Source organism: Phalaenopsis equestris, unplaced genomic scaffold, assembly GCF_001263595.1.
Source record: "Phalaenopsis equestris unplaced genomic scaffold, ASM126359v1 Scaffold000460, whole genome shotgun sequence".
In the NCBI taxonomy this organism is placed as follows: Eukaryota; Viridiplantae; Streptophyta; class Magnoliopsida; order Asparagales; family Orchidaceae; genus Phalaenopsis; species Phalaenopsis equestris.
The window spans coordinates 81,257-97,143 of record NW_018164901.1 but is presented as its reverse complement, the minus strand read 5'-3'; the positions used below and the strand labels follow the sequence as shown (position 1 = coordinate 97,143).

At 34.1% G+C, this 15,887-nt stretch overlaps 1 long non-coding RNA gene across 1 annotated transcript in view; it reads left to right on the top strand.

The window, feature by feature from the left end:
• The first annotated feature begins 4,483 nt into the window (after window positions 1–4,483).
• The window catches only part of LOC110027877, a 25,307-nt gene continuing 13,903 nt past the window's right edge, over window positions 4,484–15,887 (top strand). The window contains exon 1 of the long non-coding RNA XR_002294385.1: window positions 4,484–4,835. This is a non-coding gene — a long non-coding RNA (uncharacterized LOC110027877). The remainder of the gene's footprint in view (window positions 4,836–15,887) is intronic.

Sequence of the window (15,887 nt, the reverse complement as noted above, 5' to 3'; positions counted from 1 at the left end):
TAAAAATCTTTGCCTAGTGTGGTTGAGCAAATTAACAATATCAATCAATAATGGTGAAAACTAATGTTAGTTTGTTTATCAATAAATAGTTCAACACCAAGACATTCATAACCATTCTAATGCAGAAAAAAAAAATTTTCTTAATAATTTTCTCCCAAATAAATTTTGAGATTATCATTGATCAATCATAACTTATAAAAAAATTGATAAAGGATCCTCTAGTTCATATCAAGCAAACTATAATTAGTGGTTAAATATTACTCTAATTCTTTGACTACAATTTTATAATGTTTTTGTCCACTTAAAAGTTTTTTACTTTATGAGGACCTTGAAAAGATGAGATATTTGCACATAATTTAAATATGATAATTGTTTATCAATTTTTATTACATGGAATAACTTTTTCGTGATAGTCTTTAAATTACTTGAGATAATTCTGTATTTTCCATTATGTCCTCAAATGAGGAAAAAGTATAGAAATTTTCATAGAATGCATCTAACCATGCATTTAGATGGGTTTTACCTCATATTATACCTTCATAGTTAGAAAACATCACTATAATGTTAACAAGATGACTAGGTATAACCCTAATTTTTACTAGAATGTTATCAATGAAGGCCTCTAAATTACTTTTATTAGATCTATAAGCATTATTTATTAGAAAAACATAAATAACTATAATATTCTTCAAACTAAATGACAGAGCATCATAGTTTAAAATTCTTTCATTAATAAAGTTCATATTCTTTGTATCTTTGAGATATATTAATATATGATGGTATCTTAAAAAGTCATCTAAAAAACTAAGAATGAGATAACCCACTAATGAGTAAATTAATTATAAAATCTTGACTGACGTTCTTTATTATAATAATTCATTTTTATCTTTTCTAATTACTTGGATATTAATTTTAAGTTGATCGATGACTAACTTAATGCTTGGTATCAATGTGAGACTCCACAAAGAGTTTGACCCACTTTGGAAACTTTAAGAAGACTTTAATAAGTTTCTCTATCAAAGATAACTCCACTCAACCTCTTAGCTTCAGCCTAAAGATGTATTTCCAAAAAGCTATATAAAACCCTTTTTTTTCATAGCTTAATTGATCAGAAATTTCCCTCATTTTATAAAGCATCCCATTATTTTTATAGATCTACCATCGAAGTAATCATTGTCACTTATTCTAGCCTCTCAATAGGCAACAATAATTATAACAAAAACTTTATTGTTGTCTGGTATATGGTCATTTTCCTTGTATCCATGGATCCCATGCCTAGAATATTTCATCCTTTTTATAATAGTCTTATACTTCCATGTCAGTTTAAAGAATATTTTCTAACTCAACTAATGTACATAAACCTCATAGCACCTAACCAATTTCTAGATTGATATATAATCCATTATGTCCTCCACCCTCTACATCACTCATTGGTAACTCTAATAATGATGCCCATTTTGAAACCATCTCAAACTGATCAAATGTATATTAGACCTCCAAAAAAAATGAGACAAAGTCAAATCAACATGAATTATATTGGAATATAAAATGAGTATGTGAAAGCCTACTAACATAGTGAATTCTTCTTGTTTCCTTTTTTTTCCTATTTTAGTAGGATATTTTCCTTATGCTCTTACTATGGACATAAGCATGCCATTAAAACACTTAAAAGTTATGTGTAATGTCACTTCATTTTCTCTTAGTGATTATTTGGTTTGTTGAAAAAGAAATGCAATATAAAAAGAATATGATGTAAATGTATATTGTTATATTTGGACCATTTTTGGAGTTAATTGGCCCAAAGAAAAATAAATGCATATTTTAACATTTTCATGTTTAGCTTGAAAAAAAAAATAAAATTAGTGTAAAGTAATGTTGGCAATGGTGGGTGTCAGGTGAATGTCGGTGGTCGTTAACTAGTGAACAATGTTAGGTGCAATTATATTAGACTTTTTTTGCAATGTATTTCAAATTCACCAAAATTTGAAAATTTTAGAGTAAAACCCTTTTTCCTCAAACCAAACACTTAACTATTCAAAACCTTTGCATTTGGAAGGCAATGATCCCCTTTTACTTCAAACAAATGAGCCCATTAATAGAAATTACTATTATTAGATTTATAAGCATTATTTATTAGAAAAACATAAATAACTCTAATATTCTTCAATCTAAATGACAGAGCATCATAGTTTAAAGTTCTTTCATTAATCAAGTTCATATTCTTTGTATCTTTGAGATATATTAATATATGATGATATCTTAAAAATTCATCTAAAAAACTAAGAATGAGATAAGCCACTAATGAGTAAATCAATTATAAAATCTTGACGGACGTTCTTTATTATAATAATTTATTTTTATCTTTTCTAATTACTTGGAGATTAATTTTAAGTTGATCGATGACTAACTTAATTCTTGGTATCGATGTGAGACTCCACAAAGAGTTTGACCCACTTTGCAAACTTTAAGAAGACTTTAATAAGTTTCTCTATCAGATAACTCCACTCAACCTCTTAGCTTTAGCCTAAATATGTATTTCCAAAAAGCTATATAAAACCTTTTTTTTCATAGCTTAATTGATCATAATTTTCCCTCATTTTATAAAGCATCCCATTATTTTTATAGATCTACCATCGAAGTAATCATTGTCACTCATTCTAGCCTCTCAATAGGCAACAATAATTATAACAAGAACTTTATTGTTGTCTGGTATATGGCCATTTTCCCTATATCCATGGATCCCATGCCTAGAATATTTCATCCTTTTTATAATAGTCTTATACATCCATGTCAGTTTAAAGAATTACTCAATTAATGTACATAAACCTCATAGCACCTAACCAATTTTTAGATTGATATATAATCCATTATGTCCTCCACCCTCTACATCACTCATTAGTAACTCTAATAATGATGCCCATTCTGAAACCATCTCAAACTGATCAAATGCATATTAGACCTCCAAAAAAAATGAGACAAACTCAAATCAACATGAATTATGTTGGAATATAAAATGAGTATGTGAAAGCCTACTAACATAGTGAATTCTTCTTGTTTCCTTTTTTTCCTATTTTAGTAGGATATTTTCCTTATGCTCTTACTATGGACATAAGCATGCCATTAAAACACTTAAAAGTTATGTGTAATGTCACTTCATTTTCTCTTAGTGATTATTTGGTTTGTTGAAAAAGAAATGCAATATAAAAAGAATATGATGTAAATGTATATTGTTATATTTGGACCATTTTTGGAGTTAATTGGCCCAAAGAAAAATAAATGCATATTTTAACATTTTCATGTTTAGCTTGAAAAAAAAAATAAAATTAGTGTAAAGTAATGTTGGCAATGGTGGGTGTCAGGTGAATGTCGGTGGTCGTTAACTAGTGAACAATGTTAGGTGCAATTATATTAGACTCTTTTCGTAATGTATTTCAAATTCAACAAAATTTGAAAATTTTAGAGTACAACCCTTTTTCCTCAAACCGAACACTTAAATATTCAAAACCTTTGCATTTGGAAGGCAATAATCCCCTTTTACTTCAAACAAATGAGCCCATTAATACCCTTCACTTTTACTTCGATGTTTTTCAAATAGTCGGCATTCTCTTCCTACAAAAGTAATTTGACTTGAGCACTTAACATCTTCATTACTTTCTCTTAATTGAACATATACATCTTTCACCTCTTATGTGAATTGATCATAACTCTAAATCTTCCATCTCATGACCCCCTTATAACTTTCCCAATCATACACATCTGTTGGTTCTCTAATAAGTTGAAGTTGTTTGAAATCTTAGTAGATGAGCATAAAATAGACAATAACCAATTCTCATTATCACCATCCTCATTTTATTCCTTCTTGTGATGATGATAGTGAAAGCTCATTGTATTTGATGAAAATATTTATAACCATGCCACAATTGATGGAACTCTCTAGAAAGATGGATCACATTATGCATCCAAGAATTAGACATGTTGTCATGATGCTAACTAAAATGGCCACATCCATTGTGTCTGCCTCCATTACCGCTTTGTGTCCCCGCCTCCATTACCTCATCGTGTCATTCACAAAGGTCATATCAAAATATGATTTAAACTGTTCATGTTCGTATTTAAAACAATAGGCTTATAATATTTATTAAAGATTTACAAAACATTTTTTTTGTTGTAGTAGTACAAAAATAATAGAAGTTAATGCCAAATTAAATTCTTATATAATATAATAATAATGTCAAGTTTTGATCTTTGATAGTTATTGATGCACCATCAAAAAATGTTAATATAAGAGAATAAATTTTTTTATTGATATATCTGTTAAGTTTAACATTATTTATATAAATAAGAGAAATAAAAATTAATTTATGTACCATAATATTTATGTATTTATATTTCTAACCTTTATGAGTTGATATTTATATTTGTAATAGTTTGGTGTCATAATTTCAAGCATAAAAAATATATTTTATCCCTTTTTACATTTGAAGATATAAATGGTAATTTTCCTTTTACCCCGCCGTGAAAAAGATGATGGCCGAAACTCACTCCCCAGCCGGAAACCTACCACGTTCTTCCCCTCCCTCCTCGCCGCTTTTCCTCCAAGGGACGAGCAAACCCTAACCAAGCTTGCCTCCGAATTCATCTTCTTCCCTACTAATCCTCCCTCGCCGCCGTTTCCCGTCTCCGACGCTTTCGCGCCATAATCTACCGGATGCCCGTCCGCTCTAGAATGGTCCGAAAATTTTCAGTCCTTCTTTTGAATCTGGCGTCAATGTTCTGTGGCCACAGCGACCGCATGCTGAGCTGACTGATCCCATCCAGATGCTGCTGAATTTTTGGTGAGCTTAGATTGTTCTCTCATTATCCGCGCTTGTTAGTTTGGATGATGCATGTAACTAGCTTGTTTGAAGTGCTATTGAATTTTTTTCTCTTTTTAACTAGCTGAGCTGGGCATCCTTCATTCGCTGGAACCAATTCCTGCTTTCTAGTTGCATTCTATAGAAAATGAATTGTTCTCCATTTAATTTATTCATAACAGTTGGTTAGACTCTAATTTTATTGTCTTGCATAACAATAAACGGTATTTTGGCGTTATTTTAGGGTTGGTTAGTTTTTTTTTTTTTTTTTTTTTTTTTTTTGTTGGTAAATATTGTGGTTTATCGATTGGGATTCACTTATAGAATTGGCATTATGGTATTATAAAATTGAGTCCAAATGTTTGTTTGGTAGATAGCGAATGAAAGTGTGTTCCTTATTTTGGAATTCATGTTTGCATAAGTGATAGGGTTGAGGGCTTAAAAGTCAACTTTTATATTACTCTTTATTTATTTATAATAAATTAAATGATAGAGTAGAATATTAGTTTAAATATAATAATGCAACAACAACAACAACAAGGTTTTATCCCACCAGGTGGGGTCGGCTACATGAATCGGTTAAAGGCTTAGCATAGATGACTTTTAGCATCACAAATAAGAACATCAACCTTGAATCTTAGATATAGGCTGAAACTGACCACCATTGCAAATACATCTAATGTAATGGTTCGAAGAAGACTTATAATTTATTTCATCTCATATCTCCACTTAAACAATCACCTCCTTCAAATTAATCTTGACCAACTCCTATATCATATACTCAAAAAACCTGTGTCACTTACAATATACGTGCCTCCTCCCTCTATATCCCTTATAAACCCTCACAACTTCTCAAGGCCTTGAAACACCCTTTATTTTAAAAAAACTCAAGCCAAAGTTTCTATATATATAAAAAAATAATTATTGTTTGTTCACTATAACAATCAACTGAAGAAATTCATAACTCTATGATCACTCGCCTAAATACTTTAAAAATATGTCCAGTAATTCTGTAGTTTCCCAAACATATTATTTGAAATTCCCCATTTCTACCTTCCAAAGAAAATGAATGTAACATAATAAAGAAGTTCTAGCTCCAATTATGCTCATAAAATCTACACCTTTTTCCCTTCCGAGACAATCCCTTTACCACCATCCAAAGAAGTGAACATTTACTTGTAGTTTAGGGTAATCTTCACCATAAAGATCTTCTTGATCCCACATCTTCTTAGTATCAAAGATATGTTTCAAGGAGGTCAAGACTAAGTAGCTTCAAGGTGTTAAGTGATATAATAAGTCAATGGTTGAAATTTGATTTCTCATTAAGATAAATTTTTTGAGGCACTATTCGAGTTATGTGGTGATTTTTTTTTCTTATTGGAGTGAAGTTTGTAATTTTTCATTGCCTTAATTCTACCGTAATTGTTTGAGAGAATGATATTTTAAAGTATAGAATTGACATGTTATTCAGTGATAGATAAGCTTAATTTATTTGTCCTTCAAGTAGTAAACGCCACTAGCAAGCCAAGCCAATCCTGACCATAGACCCACCATACTGATACAAATCAAAGCAAACAATAATGGATAAACAATGAATAAATTTCAATAGAAAGATGGGAGAACTCAAATGAGGGTTGATTTTGTTAATATTAATGAAAGCAAATATGATACAACGTTGATTTACTGTTTAATATGTAGATCGTCTATCCACAAATTTAGATACCGCTAGGATCACCAAGATAAAAGAAAAACTGCAGCCAAAAAAACCTCAAACAAACCCTAGACAAGTAACCCTCATAAATACTTTCCAAGATCCCCTTCCAATCTTTCTCCCAAAAACCTTTCTTGATTCCCTTCTTGTACATGGCGGCTGTATGGACCTTACCTGTGCGCTGAAATCATGCTCAACCTCTCCTAGGTACCCATCCCTCTATACTGGGCCAGCTGGACTAGCTGGGTATGGCTGATCCAAACCGGTCCAATTTGGATCAGCTCGCCTCTTCCATCGTTTCCCCCTTCCCTCTGAATAGGAGGCACATGTGTATCATCTCTCCCCTCATAAAAAAGCACATTGTCCTCAAGTTGAAAGGATGAAAATTACTTATGGATGCACTCGTAAGACTACCATGTTACTTCATAATCTGGCAGATCTTTCCACTTAATCCTTACCTCCTTTTCTTCTACCACTCCATGGCGTGCTCCTTTGAGTGCTAAAGGTTTCATAATCACCTCCATGTCCTCTGTTAGTGTCCGAGGTAGTGAAGATGATGATGTATGATCTTTGATAGCCCGTCTCAGCTACGAAACATGAAAGACTGGATGTAGTGCTGATGATGGTGTTAACATTAAACGGTATGCCATTGCCCCAACTTGTGTTGTAATCTCAAAGAGTCTGAAACATCGTATATAGTTTCTAGCTCCTCCGCTTGGTTAATTTCTTTTGCATCATGGGTCTTTGTTTCAAGTAAAACATGTCCCTGAGTTGGAACTGTATCTGTTTCTTATGTATCTCCACTTCTTTTTTACGATCTGGTGAGCGTTTAGTAGATGTTTATTGAGTTATGCCAATATTCTACCCCTCTCCTTTAAGTACTGGTCGACATTGGATAGCGGTGTAGTGTTGTGCCCATAATGTATCAGGTGAGGTGGATTATGTGTACAAAATCTTGAAAGGTGTGGTATGTGCTGTAGTATGGTATGAAGTATTATAATAATATTCGGCCCGCGTAATCTAACTGGTCCAAAGCTTTGGCGTATTCAATACAAAATATCATAGATATTTCTCTACTCTCCTGTTGACCCCTTTGTCTGACCATTGGCTGGGGATGATAGGTTGTGCTTCTCTTAAGGACTGTTCCTTATAACCTGAACAACTCTTTTCTAGAATTGGCTGATGAACACATTATCTTTGTCTGATACAATAGATTCTGGCACTCCATGCAAACAGATCTCTTCCCTTATGAACATTGTAGTGACTAAGACCATAATTAGTAGGGGCTCCTCCACCTTTCTCGATAAGGTATTTGCGGCTTTATTCTTCAATCATAGCCGATACTAAATCTCAAAATCATATCTCAGTAACTTGGATTGTCATCTTTAATGCTCTCAGTCATCATCTTCTGCTCCCAAAAATACTTCAGGCTCTTCTGATCTGTCTTGATGCGAAAATGTCTTTCCAACATGTAGGGTCGCCACTTCTAAATAGCCAAGATAATAGCCATCAACTCTCACTCGTGCATTGAGTTGAGCCTCACCCTAGTTGTGAGAACTTGGTTGAAGTAGGCGATCGGTCGTTGATCCTGTATGAGTACGCTCCTAATCTGTACCCTGACACATGTTTCTACGACAATTGGTTTATTATAAATCAGGAAGTGTCAATACAAGTAAGGTGTTCATTGTTCCCTTCAGATGTTTAAAGATCTGTCGCTTCTTCCCCCACTTGAAATTATCTTTTTTCAACTTTTCCGTCAGTAGTCATGCTATCTTGTTGTACCCCTTCATGAATTTTCGGTAGTATACAGTGAGACCTAGGAATTCCCTCAGCTCCTTCAAATCTTGGGTAAAGGTCGGTCCATCATATCCTAGATCTTGGATGGGTCCATTATTACTCCTGCCCTGGTCACCATGTGCCCTAGGTATTGCACCTGTAGCTGTAAAAGAACATTTCTTCACATTGGCGTACAATTGTTGCTCTCTCATCATTTTCAGGATTGTTCTTAGGTGGCCCACATACTCTGTCTTTGTACAACTGTAAATCAAAATGTCATCAAAGAAGAACAAGACAAATTTCTGAGGCAAAATTAAAAAACCCAATTCATGAGGGACTAAAATGTGGGCGGGGCGTTGGTGAGGTTAAACGACATTACCAAGAACTCATAATGTCCGTAATGTCCCTGAAGTGTTATAAACGTGGTCTTGTGCACCTCCGTTGGATTCATCCTGATCTGGTGGCATCCCAATTTAAGATCGATTTTCAAGAAGATGACTGCTCCATAAAACTCATTTAACAACTCATCAATCACGAGGATAGGAAAATTATCTAACAGTATCTTTGTTCAAATCCTAGTATTCCACGTAAAATCGCTAGTTAACATCTTTTTTTTTCACTAACAGGACTCGACTAGAAAGGTGCTTACATTGAGTCTGATAATTCCTTATTTGAGCATCTCTCTGATCAAAATTTTTATCTCGTCCTCTAAATTTGAGGACATCAAAACGGTCTAACACTAATAAGATGAACACCCTCTTTTAGGTTAATGGCATGCTCGTGCTCCCTAGATGACGGTAATCTGCTCGACTGCTAAAATATGTGGAGAAACTGTTGTAGGAGTTGCTGAACTCTCTTGAGAAACTTTCAGACTCAAGATATCTAATCTCCTCTATGCGTTGCAACTCCAAATAGCCTAACCTTGCTCCTCGTATCGTCTTGACTATGTTTTTGAGCAAGACCAATTTTCTACATAAGCTAGCATCTCCCCTCAGCACCACCTTCTTACTCTCCACCTTGAACTTCATCTTTAGGGATTTTCAAACCACCTTTGTCTCCCCAAGTGCCTGCAACCTCTTCATCTTCAAAATCACATCAGTGTTGCTCAATTCCACGGGAAAAAAGATCACTACCACCCGTAGGCACTGTAGTGTCAAAGTTATTTCTTTGCAAATACTTTGGCTTTTCTCCATATTTCTTGTTCCCATTATGACCGCAAAGCTTCTTGTATCTACCGGCTCCAACCCTAGTTGATCCATTACCTTATTTGAGATGAAATTGTATGGCTCCACTATCCACCAACATTATAATTGGCTGCTCCCCGATGTGTCCCCTCACCTTCATAGTGTCATTCAGAGTAAATTCCACCACTAAATTGAGGGACACACATCTGCCACATGTAAGTGCAAATGCTTCTTTTCCTCCACCGTGTCATTCTCTGACTCCCTACTATATGTCCCCTCCTCATGAACTACAAGGAGCTGTAGCGCAAGCTCCTTGCAATAACAACTCGGGGCATACTCTTCGTCACATAGGAAACATAATCTTTTCGTTTTTTTATTCCCGACTTTTGCATCAGTGAGATGCTTGAAGTTTCCCTCGAAACGGGTCACTGTATTCTTCTCCTTTAGCGTCTCTTTTTGAAATGGTGCTTGAAGTTTCCCTCGAAACGGGTCACCGTATTCTTTTCCTTTAGCGTCTCTTTTTGAAATGACATTATTTGGGTTCTCGTTGTCATGGCCTTCGAGGTAGTCTTGTAGAATCCCCTCGCGGTGCTGCATTTGCTAGTTTTTTCATATGTTTCTTGTCTTCCATCTTCTGAGCGGGCTCTATTATCTTCCTCAATCCCCGTAGTCTCAATGGATGGAGGGCTTCTCGGATATCGGGCTTCAGGCCCTTCAAGAAATCCCCCCCCCCCCCCGCTGTAGAACTTCCTCTCAGCCGCGCTGACAAGAGCTCAAACTTGTGACCGTCCCCTCCTATATGAGAGCATAGAAATGCTAGTGTTGGTTTCCTTCTTGGATGGCTCAAAAACCTTCCAACAAACAATCCTTAAGCTTCTCCCATGAATGTACTGGGTACCTCACCTCCATCCACTTAAATCATGCTAATGTCTTTCCCTCCAATCATAATTCTGCAGCCATGAGCTTCTCTTCCTCAATTAAATCATTTATTGCAAAGTATCATTCCATTCAATACATCGATCCATGTGCATCTTCCCTCTCGAAGATTGGCATCTTCAATTTCTTTACCCTTACATCGCCACCCCAACTTACTCTCTGACTTTTTCTCCCTTATTTCTAGGGTTAAACTCCCTCCTTCAGTCAGTCATACTCCCCTTCCTTCGTCGTGCCACTTCATGCCCCTTGCAACGCTCCAATTTTCAGACGATCCCTCTCTTTTCATAAGTTTTCACCCTCCTCTCGGAGTCCTATGAGTAAGCTCTTGGTGATAGATGCTTTCCTCATTGTCACCCTCTCATTCGATCTCCTTACATTTCGATTTATCCAAGGATTCTCTGATTAACCCTTGGTTAGGTTTGAATCGTCATCGAGGTTTTGGATTGCATCTCCTGGAGCCTCTTCATCATTTCCTTCATGCTTTTGAATAGATCCTCCATTAGGCTCTCTATGGAAGAAAACCTGCCCTCCATGGCAGCGAACTTTTCATTCATTTCCAATCTGATTTGCCTTGCTTCACCTTTCAACGCATCCACTTTTTTACTGTCATTCTTCGAATATCTCGCTCTGATACCAATTTGATACGAACCGTAACAAAAAATGATGAACAAACAATGAATAAATTGTAATAGATAGATGAGGGAACTCAAATGACGGCTGATTTTACTAATCTAGTGAAAGCATACTATATACAACACTGATTTACTGTTTGAGAGGTAGATCATCTCTCTGCATACTAGGAACACCCAAACAAAAAAAAAATTGTAGTCAACAAACTCTAGACAATTAACTCTAATAAATATTGTTCAACATCCCCTTTCAAACTTTCCCCCCAAAATTCTCCTGGATTCCTCTCCTCTTATACACGATTAGTGCTTTGTGGACCCCACCCGGGCGTTGAAATCGTGCTCAACCTCTCGTAGGCATCCCACCCCTCTATGTTGGGTCGGTCGGCTATGTACGGCCTTCAATTCGGCTTGTTGGGTATAGTCGGTCCATACCTATCCAATTTGGACTAGCTCGCCTCTCCCGCTCTCGTCAGTTCTCTCATCCCTCTGAATGGGTGGCGCTGACATATCACATACCTATTTTTACATGTGGATAATTTAATGTGATGGCATATTCCACATAAATAAATATTAGCCCAACCTTTGCATGTGTTGTAGAAAAAAAAAAATGAGTCCCTCTGAATGGGAGGCGCTGACATATCACATACCTATTTTTATATGTGGATAATTTAATGTGATGGTATATTCCACATAAATAAATATTAGTCCAACCTTTGCATGTGTTGTAGAAAAAAAAAAATGAAATTAGCATTTTTTTTATGCTTTTCTTTGAATTCCAATTCTTGGCAAGTGTTGAAAGACTATTTTGCATATGCATCTTATTTGCTAAAAAATAAAAATATAAAAAAAAGTTGACAACCGCATAAAGGGAGAAATATATCTTTGATTGTGAGAGTTTAGGACCATAAAGGCTTTGTCACTAATTCCTAAACCGTCTAAGGATAACTGAAAAATTTATTAGTCCATTGTGCCCCACAATGCTTTTGAATATCTTTTAGCCAAGCTATTTTCATGTCAATAAATATATTTTTTTTCGTATATTTATTTTCTATTTTTTTCTTAAAAACACCATTATGCTATTTAATTTTTCATCATGCCTTTAAGATTAGTGTCAGTAGATCTACTTGAGGAGTATAGAGCCACAAATGAATATAATTTTGAAACCTCCATAATTCAATTAATCATTTGAAAATTATTTTGGAAAACCTCATCAAGGACCTTTAAGAGAACATGCCAGAATCTCCATTTATTGCGCTTGTCATGTAACTAGCATAATCACTCTGGGGAAGATATATTCTATGGAAAAATGCCTCTTCAAAGAATCAATTGTAGATATGATCTTAATACCCAGGATAATCCATGCTTTATATTGAAAGATTGAATCCTCTATTTGTGATGGTAAGTATGATCCAAACAATTTCTTAAAATTAGCTTACCTAGGTGGATGACTACTTTGATTAGCATAAGATGAATATTACTAAAAGATTATTTTTGCCAAATTAAAACATATAGGCCATGTTAATGTACAGCAATTTGTTAGCTAAAAAATAAAGGAATGGTAGAACAACATTGACCTAGGTAGAGATGAAATAACTATTGAGATCAAAATATTGGCCTAGGTGCCATGAGAAATACTTGCATTGCCAATACTCAATGCCTCTCTTTAAAACAAAATAATATTCAAGTGATTGAATATTTAAATGCTTTAAAAGACTTTCTAACCTTAGCCACTTGTACTCTTCCAAATGGAAGATAGCCAATAGATTCATCTTAGGTCTTAGATCAAGATATTATGCATGTTATGTAACTTGGGAATTCGTAAGCCTTAGAATATTAATTGAGAGGCATACAGAAGTGAGAATAAAACCCATAAAACTGATGATCTTAAGGAATTTTTAGATGCAAATCCTATTCATGATAATGAAATTACATTCTCTACTTTGATTGTTATGCATGTTTTCTGTGAGGAAATCTAATTTTGAGGATTGGAAAAGAATAATATTTTTCAAGTATATTTCATTTGCAATGATAGAAGTTATAGATTGATTATTGATGGTAGTAGTCAGTGAAATTCATATTTACACATGCATTAGTTGGGAAAAAGCTTCGACTTGAGCCAAATCCAAATGCTTTACGATTTCCATATTAGTTGGGTAATTGTAACTTGTGTCAGTGATCATTGGATATTTAGTCCCCATCAAATTAGTTAGTTATGAAGACTTTGTCTGTATGATGATTCATTATAGTAGGAATAATCCTCGTCTTTAAGCATAAGAATAAAACCTTCAATCTCTTCCTTGTCCACCCTCAGCCAAAAAACCCTAGCTACCCTAGAAAAGATTAGTATTAATCTAGCTTTGTACCTTCAATTCATCGTGATTAGCTTCCCATCATTAGAGACTTGTTTTATTAATCCCAATGCACTAACTACTTTAGACACTTGTTGATGACATTGATTTTCTGGTTATCTTAGAGAGTAATTCTGATAACAACGGACCCCCACCTATTTTAAACTTTTTAAGGACACTGCTGCCTTTGAAAATTGCATGTTTGTTGTGCTCTCCATCCCTTTCACAAATTCTAAAGAGCCCCAATGAAACACATTTTTGACGCCCAACCTCATTGACCTAATCTTCTTCATAGTTGCCCACTTGATAATGTTGCACCAATACCCTCTGGGATTCACATATTTGGCATGATCTCGTACGCAAACCTATAATTAATAATTAATGACATCATTTGTTAGGCTATGCTTCATATTATCCTATGAAGTTTTATTGTAGCAGCAATAATTAGTTAAAAATATTGAGCATGTTCTATTAATTTTGTTTTAACATATGTAACTCTTTAAGAATCAGGCACACTATATCTTTTGAAGATATCTTCAAAGATATTTACTCGTTACGTGAGTGTTTTAGTGATTACTTCTGAGCTTTGGTTTGTAGAGAAGTCCAAGTTGTATTGTATGAGAGCTTGAGTGTGTTTCTCATGCCCTTATTCTTGATTTTGGTAGAGATAAACTACATTAAATAACTAAAAGGCTTGTATTTTTTTTTTTCATAATTCTCATAGAAATACAAGTTATTTGCCTTCATACATAACGCAGTCATAGAAAACAAATATGTGCCGTTTTTTTTTTCAAGATATATTTGATTGTAATTAGTTTTTAGGAGATATCTTAAATTGAGGAGTTGTGGTTATTTAAGGAGGGATTTATTTAATCCAATTTTAGAGCCTAACATATCTTTTGAAATGTGCATTTGATGAAAGAGAGAAAAATATTTTACTAAATAGTTTGCTGGGGATTTATCCTTTGTAGCGTATTATGACTAAGCTATTTTAGATGGATGTGAAAGCAGTACTTTTGAATGGGAGCTTTATTGAAGATATAGCTGCATGTAGTACCCTATAGTGTTTTTGAAATTGATAACGAAGGAAACGGTCTGCAAATTTAAGGAAGAAGTTTATTATCAGAAATATGCTTTCCAAGACTATCAAGTTTCTCATAGAAATAGCTAAAGCATGTATTTATCCAAAATGCATAAGATTTTGGGTTTGCAATTTTTATTTTTATTATTTATTTGTTTTTTTTTCTTATGATTTTGGGTTTGCGTTAAGATAGTGTGATCACACTTATTTTTTTCCAACATTCCCATTGTAAAAGCATGGTTATTTTGACATAGACGAAGGTTAGTTATCTCATACTTCTTAATTGAAAGAATTTTGGTGAATCCTTTTATATTCTTTTAATCAAAATCATTAGTCATAAGATAGTAAGGGACCATTTGGGATCTTTCTTTTTATTTGTTTTTTTTAACAAAAAAACAAAAATATTTTCTTATATTTTTATGACTTTAATGTTTTTGAAAATAAAATATATGTTTTCTCGTTGTTTTACTATTTTTAAAAATAATCACTGTTTTCAATGAATCTCCTGGATTACCTTGAAGCCTTCTGGACCTCTTCCTCCGTCTACATGAAAGAGGCCCCCTGCATGCTCCTCTCTTGACCACAGTGTGAGTTGATCTCCACCACCTCATATCCCATATGCTCCACGCTTCCAATGACATCCTTTCCACCCAATGGCGAAATCAGAATGGCGGAATCAAAACTTGAAAAGAGGGGTGACAAAGATTTTAAGTTAGAAAATTATCATCTCCTTAATTATTTTAAATTATTATAAATATTATTATTAAATCAAAATTATAATTAAAATTAAATTATTATTAAATATTTAACTTTAAAGGGGTTAAAGAGTTTAATAAAAAACTTAGGAGTGCCTCTCCCAGCCATCTTGTGATTTTACCATTGGTTCTACCAACCTGAATTTTTCATATGGTCTTGGATGACTCTTGCTCCCTCCTAGCATTAGTTTAATTCAGTCTTATGGTTCTTTCTCTGATGTGGCTTGCAATCTATCACTCTTCCGCGTCTCTATAATATAGTAATAACCTGTCACTCTTTAATCCTTAGTCCTTTACCATATGCTTTGGCAGCAATTTTTTTTTTTTTTTTTTTTTTGTTATGCTTTTCTTCAATGGCTTAATGGGCCATCTACTTATTTACTGTTATGAGAAAATTTCCCTTGTTGATTTTAGTTTAATTTAAATTAAATCATTTCGTTTGTTTGAATATATTGTTGGGTGATTTCACTAGCTCTTTATGGGTCTCTATAATATAGTAACAACCTGTCACTCTTTAATCCTTAGTCCTTTACCATCTGCTTTGGCAGCAAATTTTTTTTTTTTTTTTTTTTTTTTTTTTTTTCCAGGGCCTAATGGGGCATCCTCTTATTTAA